Source organism: Pomacea canaliculata, linkage group LG2 (genome assembly GCF_003073045.1).
Source record: "Pomacea canaliculata isolate SZHN2017 linkage group LG2, ASM307304v1, whole genome shotgun sequence".
In the NCBI taxonomy this organism is placed as follows: Eukaryota; Metazoa; Mollusca; class Gastropoda; order Architaenioglossa; family Ampullariidae; genus Pomacea; species Pomacea canaliculata.
Window position 1 is genome coordinate 26596786 of NC_037591.1, and position 17318 is coordinate 26614103.

General features: G+C 40.5%; 1 protein-coding gene across 1 annotated transcript in view; it reads right to left on the reverse strand.

Moving 5' to 3' along the window:
- Window positions 1–17318, reverse strand: part of LOC112555555 — a 67251-nt gene that overhangs the window by 14042 nt on the left and 35891 nt on the right. The window lies entirely within an intron of this gene.

The window sequence follows — 17318 nt, forward strand, 5'->3', positions numbered from 1 at the left end:
GAGACGACAGTAGTAGTGAGTAGTAGTCCTACTTTCTGTTTCTGTCATCATTGGGTATCATTAACATGAAGTAATGCTGTATTTTGTCAAAAATATTATGTCGACATGTAAAGCTTTTAGGGTGTAAATGGATATTTAAAATTCTCCTTGTCCTTTCTTCATGCGATACAGGGGTTTGAAAACCCTAGGTTCCTATCATCGAACATTTTCAAGCTTACTTAAGGTTGGGCGGGGTCAGGAATTTCGATTGTTTTAATCGAGTTTCAGCAACAGTTTACTGATTCTAAAGCTATTGATAGAAGATGAGACAAAAGATCTTAAGCCGAAGGACCGTAAGGATAACGAAGTATGTAAGTGGTTCACAGTGTCAAGGTTACAATTTGAATATATAGTTCAACTCTATGATTTTGACACCTTTACCATCTGTTTTTCAAGTGTCGATCTAGATATACTTCTGTTGTGTTGTCAGATAACTTGGCCTTACCTGGGGATTATTCAAAATAAGATAAGTAGCTTTCATTTTTATAAAGCGATATTTAACATATAGTTAAGGACGACTCAGTAACACCCATGAGACAGTTCTATCAGAATGTATTCTTTTTCTGCTAATAATAGGACCTTTGGAGATATAAAAAAATAATAAAGCTTAAATACATAATATCATATCCTAGACTTATCGAAAATCTCACTGCGCTTTGCAAATCACAACATCCAGCATCGAGAGTTCTTAGCAAATAAATCACATTCTATGATGGCAAAGAAAGACCAAAGCTCAGACATGGTAAAACATGGAAAAATAATTAAGGGCACAGTGTTTGAGATATTTGACACAAAACCCACTCAGTTTACAAGTACTACGGTCGTTGATTGGCAGTCAGTGAAGTAAGCTAAGCAGGAGGATATGTCACGTGATGTCTTACTTTACCGGAGCATCAGGCGAGCAGCGACATTCTGTAAGAGTTGAAGGTTGGAGAAGCGGGAACTAGAAGGCTAGGAACGAAGTTGCAGTAGTCCGGGCGGGACAATAGGAAGGAAGCAACCATCTGATGACTATCTCGTGTCAGGTAATGTCGATATTGAAAATGCATCCGAGATGGATGTTTTGATTTATTGGCTACATGGAGAGACTGGAGTTCAATATGACATTCTGGATGAAAGAAAGAAGTGACAAAAGAAAGAAAAGCGATTTCTGTGGGTGGAGAGGTATTGTATAATAGAGTATAGTGTATGATGGCCAGATGGTGGAATACATGGTGTCACGGACCAGTCCTTGCCACCGTGTTTTTTTAAATTATTGTAATCCCTTCTCGACTTATGGACTGTAATTTTAAGTGTATTTGTATGAGAGAATGAATGAGAAAGTCAGATGGGAAAGGGTTAACCGTGAGACGAAATATTTGGTGGACCCGGTTCAGCAGTACATTTTTTTGCGGAACGAGAAATAAGATTTACTCAGGTCTGGAATAGTGAAGGAAGAAGACGTGCCTGAGTCACAACATGCAAATCTCCATATTCGAGATTACATAGTAGAGGAGGGTAGTTTCCATCGACGCTGGATGCGGTGCGGTGCTGACCCCTTGTGGATTAACGTCGCCTAGACGAGGTTTTTATTGTATGGGCTGAAAGAACTGGAGTCTTTCTGGATGAGGAAGAATCTCCTCCCCTGACCATTTCTTGATCGCCTTCGGTCCAACACCCAGCAGCACTTGGGCTAACTGTACGAGATGGACCAACGGGCCTGTCTAGGATTTGTAAGTAGGCAAGTGGAGCACTTTCGACCCCGTGACGTCACATCCGCTGTGACTCCGGAAACAGCATCACCGACACACTGGCCAGTGTTGTGTACGGCCTTCTAGTGCCGTCAATCGCTGAGTTTCGAGGAGCGACCAAAGAGTTTCTTTCTTCCCCTCCCCCCCCCCATATCGGGGAAGGATCAACCGATTCACTAGGTGCCGTTTGTGTTATTTGGATTCTAGTGGCTGGAGATGCATAGGGCGACAACCCTAACATAGTGGGAGGCTGAATTGTGAGAATCGTTATGGGTGACTGATATTTTGATGATGCTTAGAGAGTGTATGATGAGAATTAGTGTGCATGGTTAGAAATTGGTATATCGAGGACTCGAACTTTTGGAAACGTTTATGAGTAAGTTATGAATTGAGAGATTGATATATGTCATTAAGAGTAGAAGCTATTGGATATTGGATCACCAGATGTTTGTGATTCGTTTCGAAACCCGCTCCTTCGATGTTCACTTGTCATAGATGCTTTTGACCATACTCTAGTCAGAACCGTTTGTTGAGATATGAGTGTGTTTTTAACGCCGTAAAGTCCTGATGCACAACGAAATAAACATGATGTAGGCAGCCACAGGCAATCATTCTGTTGTATGTTGAAAGAACGCCCACTTGTCTGTCGTGTGTGGCTTGCTTCACCCGTGCCTTGACACATGGAATTGAAAGACCAACAACATGGGCTACGGGTAGACGATAGGCCTTTTAAGGAACACTGTAGAGAACTGGAAAGGGTTTAGAGCAGACCTGGGCAAAGGCCGGCCCGCGGGCCGGCCTTTGCCCAGGTCTGGTTTAGAGGAATAGAACTGATGACGAGGACAAATAAGAGAATGAGAGAGGTGAATGGCGGCTGCAATGCACTTGAGAGATGGCTAGTGGTTGCGTTGTCAGAGGATGAGTATGCGACATAATGTGTTCAGGGGACCCGTGTGACAGCCTCTCACAGAGTTTACCAAGGTCCCTGATGAAAAGTAAAGCATAATAGTAAAAAAAAGTCCGAATTGTAGCAGGGCAGACGATTCATCCATCAGTCAGAGTTCTTGTTTAATAAACAATAAATCGATTATAAATCACGAGGAAACCCACTTCAACCTTAGACAGGTCTCCAAACTAAATGGTCCACAGTATAGTCTGCTAGAAATAAACAAAGTAGAGCGAAACCATGAAAACACAAAAAGTAAACACGGATGAAAGATAACATCAACATTCAGCTAGCAGGCGCAATTGTCAGGGACTTAGTAAGAGCACTAGGACTGAGCACTTGCGAGGGGGAGAGGGTGTCTGACTCCGCTGGTGTGTTCCAGAGTGTGAGAGACACTACGTTGTGTCGTGACACCAATGACAGCCCACATTATTTAGAATACACTTGACATTTGGGTGGTTATACTCTGTGACAACGAAATTCTTTTTTACCTCAGTTGACCGGAAATCTTCAGCAAGTGCCCTGTACTGACCTCCAAAAATGTAAGAAACTATTAGTAAACTATTTCACAGTACTTGTAAGAGCATATGAAATGATTTTAGAGCATGAACCTTGCAATGTTACCTCAATCAGTATCGGATCCCCAGCAAGTGCCTGTTGTACCTGATGACCTGTAAGGTTGGGGAAAGCAATTGTCTTTGTGATACGTAGGCCTGGGACGATGTCTGACACCAGGTGTGACAACACGGCCTCCGCCCTGTCCACCTGTAATATGGCCTCTTTGAGTTTACTTCGTATCTTGCTGTCTACATCTTGTTGTGACATGCCTCTCTTAGATAAGTTATCGCCAAATGCCTTCACCTCACAGACGACAAGACCGTAGGTTCTGTGAATGATGAGCAGGTCAAAGTCGCCTTCCTCCCAGTTCCTTAGTGGAGCAGGAGGGACACTGTGGGATGGAGGTAAATAGTCAGCTGCTGCTGAGTAACAAGGTTCGCCGGGGTTTTGTCCAAAGTACAGCTGACTCAGTACAAACATCACCTCGTCCATTGCTTCTGGTCTTTCCTTCAAACAGAGCAACACCCGCTGTAAGGCTGAGTCGTTTTTGACCGAGTTGTACCAAGGAGCCTGTTGCTGGGAAGTGTCCAGTGTTGACTGTTCCTCGCTACAATGCACCGAAGCAAAGTCCTGTGCACAGACAGGAAGCCAGAACTGGGTGCCATGAAGATTAGGAAAGGCGTCGTTCACCCACTGTATCCAGGCTTCTTGGCTCTCCTCTAGTGGGAAATCCTGTACACAGGTTATAAAAAATGCGATAATATAATTCGCATAACTTATTTCTCTGTGTGGAGCGAGTTAAAAGAAAGATAGCAAACGAACAGTTATCATACAGTTATAAAACAAAACCAAGCAAAAGCAAACGGATTACACCGTGCGAAACATGAAGTGCGTGGATGATGAAGAAGCGATTAGAAGACTTTGCTTGATTATGAAAGTGAGCTTGGTTTTGTGACTAGACAGGTACGAACGTCGAGAAGGTAGCAGAGAATTCCAAACGATAGGTCCAGAGAAGGAGGAAGTGTCTGCCGAATGTCACTCGTTTAAAAAGTTGAATGCAGGAAGAAATCATCAGCAGATGGAAGTGACCGACTGGGGTGTCATTAAATGATGATAATATTATTGATGATGGCTGTGACAAAACAAGGTCTAGAAATTTCGCACTTGTAATTTAGTTTGTCATATGTATAACTGTATGTTTCAAAATGGATTTGTAGTCGGTAGAACATTTATGTTAAAACCAAATTGCAGTGACAAAAAGAAATGTCAAATTAAGCAGATGTAATTAATCAAATGCAACTACTACTTTTGCAATCAACACAGAATACCTAGACACGGAAAAATTCGATATTTTTTACATTTTTTTTATCTTCATACCTTAGCTGTCGGGTACATGTTGATGTGTAGCTCAGTTTCATTTTTAGTTGAAAATGATCCTGATCATAAAAGCAAGAAAATAAAAAATGTAGAAAACATCTAACATTTCATAACAGTGATACCTATGCTTGCTTATTTCTTCACTCATAAAATAAAATCTCGCTACTTCTCCTGAATCAAATAATTGAATAAATGTGTGCGTATCAAACATACTTTCCCCTATTTATGTAAGGAGAACAACGATGCAAGTTTTTATTTCCCATTTCCACTATATTTGTGGCTCCCTGGGTTTGAAGTCACATTTTCCTTTGGTCTTAAAGCTGATGAAGACAACTGTAAACATTGTTTAAACCTGTGGTCAGCACTAAACAATCTGAGGCAGATACAGCAGCTGTCCCATCTAGACTTAAAAAGCAACGACGGGTAAATCCTCTATAAAAAAGGAGAAAATCTGAAGATCTGACCCATTCAGTAAGTAGTGATGTTAACTCAGCATCATTCTGCTAAAGTCTCCCATCGTGTAAACTATGTATAAGGCAGATTCTCGAAACTAGCCTCTCACCTTTATTCTCCCATCTGCCCCCTGGTAGATGATGTATTGTTAGGTTCTCTCGATGGTAGATGTCAAACGGATCATGATGACCCTCCTTCCAGTCCAGTCTTCCAGAACTACTCCTCTGCGAGGCAGGTACCTTCCTTTCTGGTTCCAATGCCGGTTGTCGCTCCTGCTGCATCGTCTTCTGGAGTTGATGCAGCTTTAACGTGTGCTCATCTTTGTCTTCAGATCGCTCAGCTAGGTGATACGTTACCTTAAAACTCTCCTGAAAATATTGCTCTTCCCGCCGCCTCGCCACTTTTGGGGATTTTATCACCATTTCTGCGTCGGGCTCCTCCTCGACCTCATAGGCTGCCCAAGTGAAGTGATTACTTGTTGAGGTGACAATGTAAAGTGCTTTAAACATGGGATGCGGACAAGACTTATAAGGGTTGTTGTATGGCTACCGCAACACACGCCATTTGCTTGACAGTGTAAGACAATGTCAGTATAGGTTTGAAAATAATAAAAGCACTGAGATTTCATTAGAAAATAGTTTGAAATAAATAAAGTCTGTAAGGTTACTATGCACTTTTTTGCAATATTTGCAATTGGGGAAAACAGGGTGTGAAGTCTCTTGAGAGGGACAGATTTTAGGAGATATGAAGAAAGAAGAAAATGGTGGCGTGTAAGCTATTACATTTACAGAAACACTCAATAAGTAATCTATCATGTCCATTCACTATTATCTGTGTGCAATGAATAGAAAACAAAGCTGCAGAATTTCAGAATCTGTAAAGTAAATGTATAAAAGTGTAACTGCTTTGTAATGTAAACCAAGTGGAAACATGTGAATGCTCGAATGTTGTGGCCATTTTTAAGAGACTATGGAAAGTCTGCGGATTGGTAAAATAATTGAAATAAAAAAACAAAGATTGTTAGTGTAAGTGGTAAAAAATGGAATAAATAGGTTTTAAAAGTGGTTTAGCCAAAAACAGCAGCATTGATAATATAAACTCAAATAGTGTTGTTATTCACAGGAACACTATCCAGAAAATTAATACAGATATGTATGTAAATCATTTGTGTTTAAGTTGCCAAAATATGTTATATCCTATATTTCACGCAGTACTTAAAGTTTATGCAATATAATACTGGAAGTTTTTTTCCATCTGTCCTCCGGTTAAAATACTATCGTACATGCTGTACTCAGTTGCAACAAAATATTACTAAAATAATGTTCTCCATAAACTCATTGTGAAAGTACTAGTATGCATGCGCTACTAAACTTTGCAGTTTCATTGAAAATTCTTCGAAGAAACTGGACAAAGAATAGGATGTGTGCTTTTAAGTATTGCTACATTACCCGTCATCTTCGAAAAGCTGAAGTTATGTAATTGTAGTACTTTACTATTGTCAGCGCTAGGTTGAATGGTCACTAAGTTATCTTCAAAATGTTGCTCGTGAGGGGCAAAAATACTCACAGATCATGATTACTTGCGATGCAATCCTCAACACGTAATATCGTTGTTTATCGTGACTAATTTCTAATCTTTTTGGAAATGCTGCTCAAAGAAAGTTTTGAAATGTTTACTTTGGTTGTCTGAACCCCTACATTCCTCAGAATTAAACATGTATGGGTCATTACATCAAGAATAAGTAAACTTTAATATTGTCCATCTGGTATTGAATTGTCTGAACCCTTACATTCCTCAGAATTAAACATATATGGCTTAGTGCTTCAAGAACTTAATATTATTTAATATTATTCTACGCGGCTGGAGCAAACTAAATTGATCTTCCAAGGAATCTTTACACTTTTCCAACCGTGGTGTTTTGTTTTGATGTTAATGGACCAGCTCTGATGTAAAAGGTTATTACCGCAAAGGACAGAGATTTTCCGGGACTTGCTGACTAGAGATCCAAATCGCCATCTTTGAAATAAGATAATAAATAAACGATTGTGCTTTTCAAGCGCTATAATTTCCAGAATATGATTATATTGTCTCTGTCTACCAGAATCTGTTAACTCGGACCACTGGAGTTGATCTTTGATATCTTAAACACCAAATATGAGCCCTAAGAGAATTTTTAAGTGTCTAGCCAGACTGTTACATTCCTTCAATATTCGCTTGAATCTCAACACAGACTGAAAGTGGACTATCAGGTTGAAAGGAGGGTTAACCACCATCAGTAACATTTAACTAACAGAAAGATAAATGAAAGTACTACAGTAACTACATAAATGCATATTAAATGTCTGAACATTGAGATAAATAATACGTAACACAATAGATATGACTGTAGCTTCTTAAGACTATTTGTGTACCTGATTTTTTTGTGGCCTTTTCGACATGACTTCCAGTGAATACTCTTTTGTATCCAGCCCTCTTTTTCCCCTTTATTTGGCGGAGAAAAAAAAACAACAAAAAAAAAAAAACAACGAGAAACAAGGTAAAAAAACTTATCAGTGAATGTAATGTGAATGATTGATATTTGTCAATAATATTGACGAAAACTAATTTCCATGTACGGTTAAAAAAATCGTCTTTGAGAGATATTCATTACTGTATGGGAACTGTAATGATGTGGTTAGGTTCAGTTACTATAAGTACTTTAGTCAATGATACATCATTTAACCCTGCCGTGATGTGAGTCATCTGTAAACATCTGTAAACCAGGGATCTCAGAAGTAACCTACGATCTCGGAGATATGTGCATCTAATTTTTGTCTAGTAGTTCTTACATGGCTTCGTTGCTATACATCACTGACATAGCTGTGATTATAGGTATGGTAGGGCAGCCACTGGCTACTCACCGTCAAGGGGGTAGAGGGCGCCATGTCATCATCCATGTTGTTCCTTCGTCCACCGTCAGCTTACAATGTCAGGGTTAGTAACTCATCTCCTTCCTGTTGAGCAATGTTTAATGATTGATAATAAGTCAGAAGCTGAAGAAATATCCGAGACATTCTGTACAGTTTGATTACAAAATAACCATCATGTGTGTGCGAGAGAGAGAGAGAGTGTTTCAGTTTTCTGTTGCATTGGTCAACATATAAAGGGAAATAATCATCACTTAAAGGTCACACGTCACTTGCTGTTGAAGGACTAGTCAGCAGAATTAAAGAACTTGTCGACCTGTTTGACAAAGCATCAGCTTCACAATCTATAGGAATGAATAAGAAAAAACCCTGTATTTCCTTTGGTGATACTACGATAAGTCATTTCGTTTCTCTTACAGAATCCACATCAGCGAGTAGGAATAATACACAAGGGCAGGTAAGTATGAACATGTTTTCAGGTCATAAGAACGTGTAATGACAATCATGAACAGAAGTAAACAACACGAGGAGGCAGGAGAAGAAACAGGCACAAAAGTATGACTAGATAATATCCAAGACCAGATACGCTTGTCATTGAGCGGATCAAAGACGATGTCAAACTGACAGAAAGTAAAAGAGGATATGCAAAGGTAGCTTTTACATTCCAAAAGCCGGTTTTTATTATTACTACCACTGGTGATTAGGAGACCCTTGGAACATTGAAAGATCATAAAGTTTCCAAATATTTTATATTGATTTCATTTTTACTTTGCATTTACAGTAAACAACACGATATAACACAGGCTTAAATATCAATTGATTAAAATTCTGAACTGCGATATAAAGCATCTTTTGGTCATAGTTATATAGTTTAATAAATAATTTAGTTCATAATGTTAATATTTCTACAGTGATAATTCTTCCACCTACATATTTAATAATCAGGTTTGCCAGTGTCACGGATCTAGTCAGAGTCTAGGACTGGGCGCGTGTGTAGATGAAAGCGTGCGAATGATGGACGTTCTCGAAATAGAACGTGAAAAATGACGTATAGTGACGTCAAAAGAAATAGTGAGGTAAGGGAGAGGAACGTTGAGAAGGGATATGGAAGCAGAAGGACGTGAGAGGACATTTTAGAAAGAAGAGGACGTTAGAGAGTAGATAGAAGAAGAACGATAGCGAGTGGAAGAAGAAGTAAAGTAGAGAGCGGAAAGGGAGACGTGAACGTATGTGTCAAGACAGTGAGTTTATAGCGTGTGAGGTGTTCGATGTACTTTGTAGAAGTGGAGATTGAAGATAAACTGTGTGTTAGAGACGTTTTGCTTTTGTAGTTAGGATCTTTTTTTTTTGGTTGGTAATTTTGATATTAAACAGACAACTCGTACCAGGCGAGTCATTCTTCAATTGGAACGAAAGAACGCGCAATTGTCCGACCCGCTGGTGAGTTGGAGAGAGCGAGAAACGATAGGCACCGGCGGCGTCGTGACAATTTGGTGACCCCGACGTGATTCGCCTGTTGCGGGTCAGTCTGGGTCGTGAAGAAGTCGTCAGATTTGTTTTATAGAGATTTGCTGAATAGAAGGAAAATGGCTGCTAAAGAAGAAATGGTGATAGATGTTGCAACCTATAAGGAGGAAGGAAAAACAATAGGACTAGAAGTGAGGCTTTGACAAAATATATATTACAGTGCATAGAGAGACATGAGCGACGCTTAGCACGAGCAGCAGAGAAAGAGAAAGCAGAGAGAGAAGAGAGACTAGAGAAAGAGAAAGCAGAGAGAGAAGAGAGACTAGAGAAAGAGAAAGCAGAGAGAGAAGAGAGACTACAGAAAGCAGAGAGAGAAGAGAGACTACAGAAATCAGAGAGAGAAGAGAGAACCGAAAGAGAAAGAAGAGAATTTGAATTAGAAAAGCTACGGTTGGAAAACAGCGAAAGGATAATTCACGACGACAGTGAACCCGGCCGTGGAGGTCGAAATTTCCAAGGACTAACGCCAAAACTTCCACTTTTTAAGGAAGAACTCGACGACATAGACTCATTTTTATATCGATTCGAATCACACGCTAACGCCCTCCGATGGCCTTTCAGCCATTCTTCAGGGAGAATCTCTTAAACTTTACCATGCTCTTTGTATTCAGGGATCTGTTGAATACGAAAAACTAAAAAGAGAACTATTAACTAAATTCCAGTGCACAGAGGAAGGTTATCGTGAACGACTAAGAAGCATTCGACCCCAAATGGGAGAGTCTATGATATCCTTCTCGACAAGATTAATAAGTATAGCTGACCGATGGGTGGAACTATCTAATGTCGAAAAGTCATACAACGGATTACGAGATCTTCTTTTGCGTGAGCAGTTAATTCAAAGCGTTTCAAGAGACCTGGCGGTTTTTTCTGAGAGAAAGAGCTCCTAAGCTCCGTTGAGAAATGATAGACTTGCTGAAAGTATAGACAAGCCCACCCAAACAAGATCTTGGCTCGGCGACCTGAAAACGCCGTAGCTGCTAACGCTACGTATCATCAGCCAGGCAAACCCAACCTTCCTCAATCATACCCTCCTAGAATGCCTAACACCCAAACCATATCTCGCCCTACACTAAGTCGTCCTACTGCCCGATACCTCCCTCACACCCTTCGTATACCAACGAAACAATCAACCTAGACAATTCCAACCCCGTTCCCCTCCTAAGTCTGAAAGCATCCAGTGTTATGCTTGTCGTGGGTATGGCCATCTAGCCCGCGAGTGTGCTAATACACTGCGTCGCGAACACAATACCGCCGCAGCAGTGGACACGGAGGAGGCAACCGCCAACATTGCCGTCTTATGTTCCTCCTCGATCCCTGACGAATTGGGACAGCTACATCTTTTCAAGCAGAAGTGAAAGGAAGTCCGTCCAAGTTTTGCGAGATACAGGAGCAACAATCTCAGGCATTCGGCAAGTTTGGTGGCCCCACATGAGTATTTAAATAAACGCCAGACATGTGTAACATTTGGCGGACGGCGAGAGATCTTCCCGTTGGCGAGAGTCCAAGTTAGAACTCCATTCTATACTGGGCCCCTCACGTGTTGCGTGATCTAAAGCCCCATTATTGACCTAATCATTGGAAATGTTAGAAGAGAAGCTACTCGTTGTGATGTAGAATCTGAGAGGACCAAGGCTCAAAATGTGTCACAAACACAACAGCCGACAATACCGAGAGAATCGACTCCTCAAGAGGTTCATGAAACACTGAACGGTAAAATCAACGACATGAGTGATGAAATCAGAGAGTTGCAACAATGTTTACAGAACTTTAAAGAAAATACTGAACGTGATGAATGCAGACTGCAGAGAGAACTCAGAGACCGGGACAAAGAAATTATTCGGCTTAAAGATGAGACAGAGGTTTGGCGAAAAGAAAGAGATGAATTGTGTAAACAACAGTGGGTGACAGTTGGTGATTTTGCAGAAAAGGTTCGTGAACTTGAAATAGGTCATAGGAAACAGTCTAATGACCTACAGAAAGCCTTGGCAGAAATTAAATTCTTCAAGGAGCGTGAAGAAAGCATGAAAAAAGAACTTGAGAACACTGTAACAAAAGAGAAATATCTGGACAAGGAGATATCGGCCAATGATGAGACTAACAGGGCGGTGGAACGATTGACAAGACTAAAAAGAGAACCCGAACAAATCTCCGAAGACAAGAGAAAGACTACAAAAGTGTATCTGGACTCGAGACATCAGATGTCGAGTGAAGAAGAGGAAAAGATGACAGACGCTGGCATCGTGACCAAAGAGTTTGAGGTTCATCAGACCTTCAAAGAACTCAAGACAGATCTGGAAAAGCAAGAAGAGACGACCATTTTCAGAGGACTATTATGGGACAACTTTCAAAGAATTAGGATAACTGCTGCTAAGTATTGATCCGGAGGACAAGACAAGAAAGAAGAAGAATGTGAGAGTATTCAAGAACAGAAAAAAAAAGAACTATCAAACTAATCTTTACATGACTCTATAAGGATAGAATACAAGCCTTCTATGACTGTTGATTTTCAAAAGGGACGTGTCATGAGAAAAAGGATATTGTTATTTAATGTAAAATCAGAAAAAAGTGACTACGAACATTAACATTGGGATTAGTATAGTGTTTGTCATGTAACCTAGCTTTACGGACAATGAAAAAAAAATTAGGAAAATTTTTTTTCAATGGAAGGGGGGGAGAAATGTCACGGATCTAGTCAGAGTGCTAGGACTGGGCGCGTGTGTAGATGAAAGCGTGCGAATGATGGACGTTCTCGAAATAGAACGTGAAAAATGACGTATAGTGACGTCAAAAGAAATAGTGAGGTAAGAGAGAGGAACGTTGAGAAGGGATATGGAAGCAGAAGGACGTGAGAGGACATTTTTAGAAGAAGAGGACGTTAGAGAGTAGATAGAAGAGGAAGAACGATAGCGAGTGGAAGAAGAAGAAAGTAGAGAGCGGAAAGGGAGACGTGAACGTATGTGTCAAGACAGTGAGTTTATAGCGTGTGAGGTGTTCGATGTACTTTGTAGAAGTGGAGATTGAAGGATAAACTGTGGTGTTAGAGACCGTTTTGCTTTTGTAGTTAGGATCTTTTTTTTTTTTTGGTTGGTAATTTTGATTATTAAACAGACAGACTCGTACAGGCGAGTCATTCTTCAATTGGAACGAAAGAACGCGCAATTGTCCGACCCGCTGGTGAGTTGGAGAGAGCGAGAAACGATAGGCACCGGCGGCGTCGTGACAGCCAGTCATAGCCTTAGTATATCTTTAGCTAAACCATCATTGTCATATTTTAATCGGTTTGATAATATTTATAGCACATGTGGCTGTTTGCGCTTCCTTAGGTAAATAACACTTTAAATGTATTATTTTGTTCAGAAGAGGAACTGAGCGTCCAACGAATCTATTCACCAATCTTGTGGATGATCGCTAACATCATTTATTTTCCTAATAAAGGACATAAAGGCACTCAGACTGTCGCTAATTGTGTGAGTGTGAGGGGGTAGGCATGAGCTACCAGGAGGCTTTTGACTATGCTCGCAAAGCAGGATGTCGAAATGCTTAGTAGTTTTAAAGGCGTTGTGTTAACCACGTAGTAGTCAGACAAACTACTGATTAGAGACAATGTCAGCAAAATAAATTTTATTTAAATGAACTGGTCTTTCTTCATGGATAACGATGATTGCTACCCGGTCAAGCATTCCCACAACCATAATATACGACAACCAGTTACATGATCTCCTCGAACAGAAAGTGCGAACACAGACACTCAGCTTCTCGTGTACACGAAATATCTTACATTTTAATTGGTTGTTGCCGTTGGACACAGACGTAAACAACACAGGACATTGTACTCCGAGTTCGAGTAATGTACAAAACCTAGAGTTTAAGATGATTCTTTTTCCAATGTAATAAACGCAAATACGCGGTTATCCACACACTAGAGAACCTTATTCAACCACAAGTGTATGTTTGCTCACTAATCGTGTAATATGTGCGAAAAGCGACTTACCTGTTGGGTAGTATGAGTGTATATATATATAATCGACATTGAAACAACATTTCATGGCATGTTACACGTGCCTAACAGGCAAAGAAAACATCGCAACCTGCTGAAGGTGTAAAGCGAGCTGAGACATGAATAATACAAACCGTCAATTATGTACACCACCTTATAACTGTATTGATTGAACATATACAATATGGCCGACTCGCCAGCCTGTAAACATCAGACCAAGAGCCCGGAAGTACCCCGGATGTCCCATTAAAGGATAATTCTAATCACGACAGGGACTACATCAACACAAAACAAAAATTATGCATAAAGTAAGAACTGAAGCATGTTTCTTGCTCAGTTATTTAAGCGAGGCATGATCATGTCCCAAACAAGAATGTCAAAACTAAAAATTCTAAGACATAAAACTAGTTCACCAGCGCCATCTTGGCTACGGATCAAATCTTTCAAACTGTAGCTGCCGAGCGTATTGTCACTGAGTGGTAATAAACATATTAATAACCAGGAATGAGCGATAAAACAACGAGACAGTACATTCTGGAATCTTAAGAAATCATACCAGACAGTGTCGGCAAACTGAAGTGATGATAAAACAACTGATTACCTACTCGCAGGCTTCCTGTCAAGCTCGGACACGACTGCTGGGAGCGAACTACTCGACTCTGATTTCCCGAAGTTATTTATAGATGAGATCAACACTAGGGCAGTTTTCCGAACCTCATTTAAGGTAAACATCCAGAGACTGTACACTGAGTTTATCTACAGGTGTAATCTAATCAGTGGGAGTTTCCCAAACCGCGCTTGAGATGAGCATCCACCTAAAGTACAGATGAAGATGAGTCTTATTCTACTCAGCACATAGGTGTAGGGCTATTTACCAGCTTCAGATCATTAATTAAAAAAGCGTTTAGTTTTGGCGACGACCTTAACCATCACACTAAACACCTCTGACGACTCTCTTACGGATGTTTGGATACATGGACTTCATTGTTATCAGAAACAGGCGCTTGACTGTTGCGAGAAGTGCTTACTGGTATCTCACGAGTGTGGCGACCGTGATGAATACAAAGTCCTTCCGGAAAGAGAAGGTGAAGAAAGGGGAGTGAGGAAAATAAAATGCACGCGAAGAAAAAGAGGAAGAACAAGAGGAAATGAGGAAGGGAAATAATTCATAATTACAACAATTTCACTCGGTCATCGAATCAGCGACAGTGGTTTTCAAAATAATCTATCAATTTAATTACAACCAGCTAAGCCGTAATTACAGCAATCAAACCTGAGACACAAGCTGACAAGTTTTTCAGTTCCCTTCTCCTGCCGTGTCACCTACTCCCAGACTAAAGCTACTTTAAGCACCTTATATAGTTAATCAGGATATGAGACACACTTCACATATCTGGCATTCTCAAACAAATTACTGCAAGCCATATTGAAATATCATACCTTGATCTCCACCGTATCAATCGCCAAATTCCTGATCCGTGTACTCATCGTATTGTTTGGAATCTCTCTGACTCCTAACATCCGTTTCTTCTGCAAACAGCACAGTAACCCATATCCGGACAACAGCCCCCCCCATCAGTTGCCACTGCCGCCTCGGGGGGGGGGTTGGGTGTTTTACGCCGTGTCAGCAACTAAGGCTATATTACGGCAAGCAGCCAGCCCTGTAAACAGATGCCACGTGCAGAGAAAGAACAGCGTGCCCGAGCAGGGATGGGGAGTAGCTGTAGCCTAGAAAAAGTAGCCGGCTACAAATTTTGTAGCTTGTAGCTTAGCCGGCTACAAATTAAAAAAGTAGCTTGTAGCCGTAGCTACATTTTAGAAAGTAGCTGTAGCTTGCTACATGTTGGCTACTTTCACGACTGTAGACTCTCTAGTAGTGTACAAAGTATAATGTCTTTGGGTTGTAGATTTGCATCTATATTCAGAATGTTCAGCACGGCAGCAATGTAAAGAATAGAATGTTCTTTGTGCGAGGGAGAAATGATGTTCAACAATGTAGCAATGTTCAAAGTAAAAATGTCTTGTCTTTGCGCGAGGGAGGAAATGATGTTCAACAATGTAGCGATGTTCAAAAATGTCTTTATTGCGACGAAATAGAATGTCTGTGCTAGAATGTTCTCAGAGAGATATGTACGAGAGATATGTTTATTGGCGGTCAAAACAAACAAGCAGGCGCCCTCGCCAGCCCAGAGACACAAAGTTAAAAAAATTTGTATCGGCAGTATTTGTCCTCTACCTGATAATGAGAATTTTAGTAATGAGGATGTCTAAGCACCGCTTCTCAATTCTCTGTGCTCTCACAGTCACACACGTTCAACAGACACGCACACGCCCGATGCGAGCAACGAAACCAATAGCTCCTCAGTGAACAAACATGCATACACGCGTATGGACAGTACGAGAGATATGTTTATTGGCGGTCAAAACAAACAAGCAGGCGCCCTCGCCAGCCCAGAGACACAAAGTTAAAAAAAACCCAAATCATCATATTTTTGATCATAACTTCGTAACAACAGAGATTAGCATTGCATACATCTTGAATACTGGGTCTGGTTTGTAGCTATATTCATCATTCAACCATTGCTCACTCATCAGTGGAGTAGGGTTCAGCGTTATGTCTTAAAAATACCCGATCGAGTGAATGATTTTTTTTTTTGCATTTGTATTGTAGTTTTTTACATCATGGAAACAACTACAGATTTTTTTAACAGGTTCAGCACCTCTGGTGCACAGAGAATTTTGAAACGGTTGTTTTCTTCAGAGCTGGCTCAAAAATACAATTTCAGTGGAACAAAAGAAAAAATGTTTTCAGTCACTTCAGCTGAGAAGTATATTAATTGGTGCGTAGTGTTTGTTTGATTTTGATTTCTTTGAGGTGCACGCCAATCTGTACTTAATAGGACAAAGTTTCCGAACAATTAAAAAATAGTGTATCTAAGTATTATTTTCTCTGCATTTACAAATTTATTATTGTGTACAAAAGTATTTAAGTCTACCTGATAATTTCCTTCACTACATTTTACTCAAGAACGACGGTAATGTTGCTGCCAATGTGGCTGTGCAAGCAAAATTTAGTAACATAATCTTAGTTTGTACAATAGCTTTGTATGAGGACAAACTGTCTCTTTCATCTGTTCCTTCCTCCCAAATTGAAATAACCATCTTTTAGCACGAAAATTGATTCGAGCTATGGTTTCTTTGTGATATTCTGATTTGTATCGGCAGTATTTGTCCTCTACCTGATAATGAGAATTTTAGTAATGAGGATGTCTAAGCACCGCTTCCTGGTAAACATTTCACTAGCTTTGAGAACACTAGGCGCCACTACAGTCTGGAAATTTCAGTGACATCGACTCCAAGAGTTTATCCACTTTCTCAATTCTCTGTGCTTAGAGTAACAGTATTTATGTAATATGTCGAGTAATGGTCCCAAAGTTGCCGGATGAAAGCTCACAACCGCTCACAAACAGCCGACACAAACACCCAACCACTCGCTCAGCCACAGACGGTACCCGACGTTTCAATCGAACCACCGCTGAGCGCAGACAACAACAAAAAGACAAAATGAAAGATACAAAACAACTAATTTATTCCACATAAAACATAACATTCACAAAAAACCTTATACACACCCACATTTAGAAAAGATAAAACACTAAAAGGGAGGGGTGACAGAAGAGGACACTACACCCGCACACTGTGGGGTAGGTCTAGGGAAGCGACCTATCACATTCTCCAGTCTAACTGTAGCCTGCCCTCTGGCCCTGTGCGGCGCTCCAGCACTG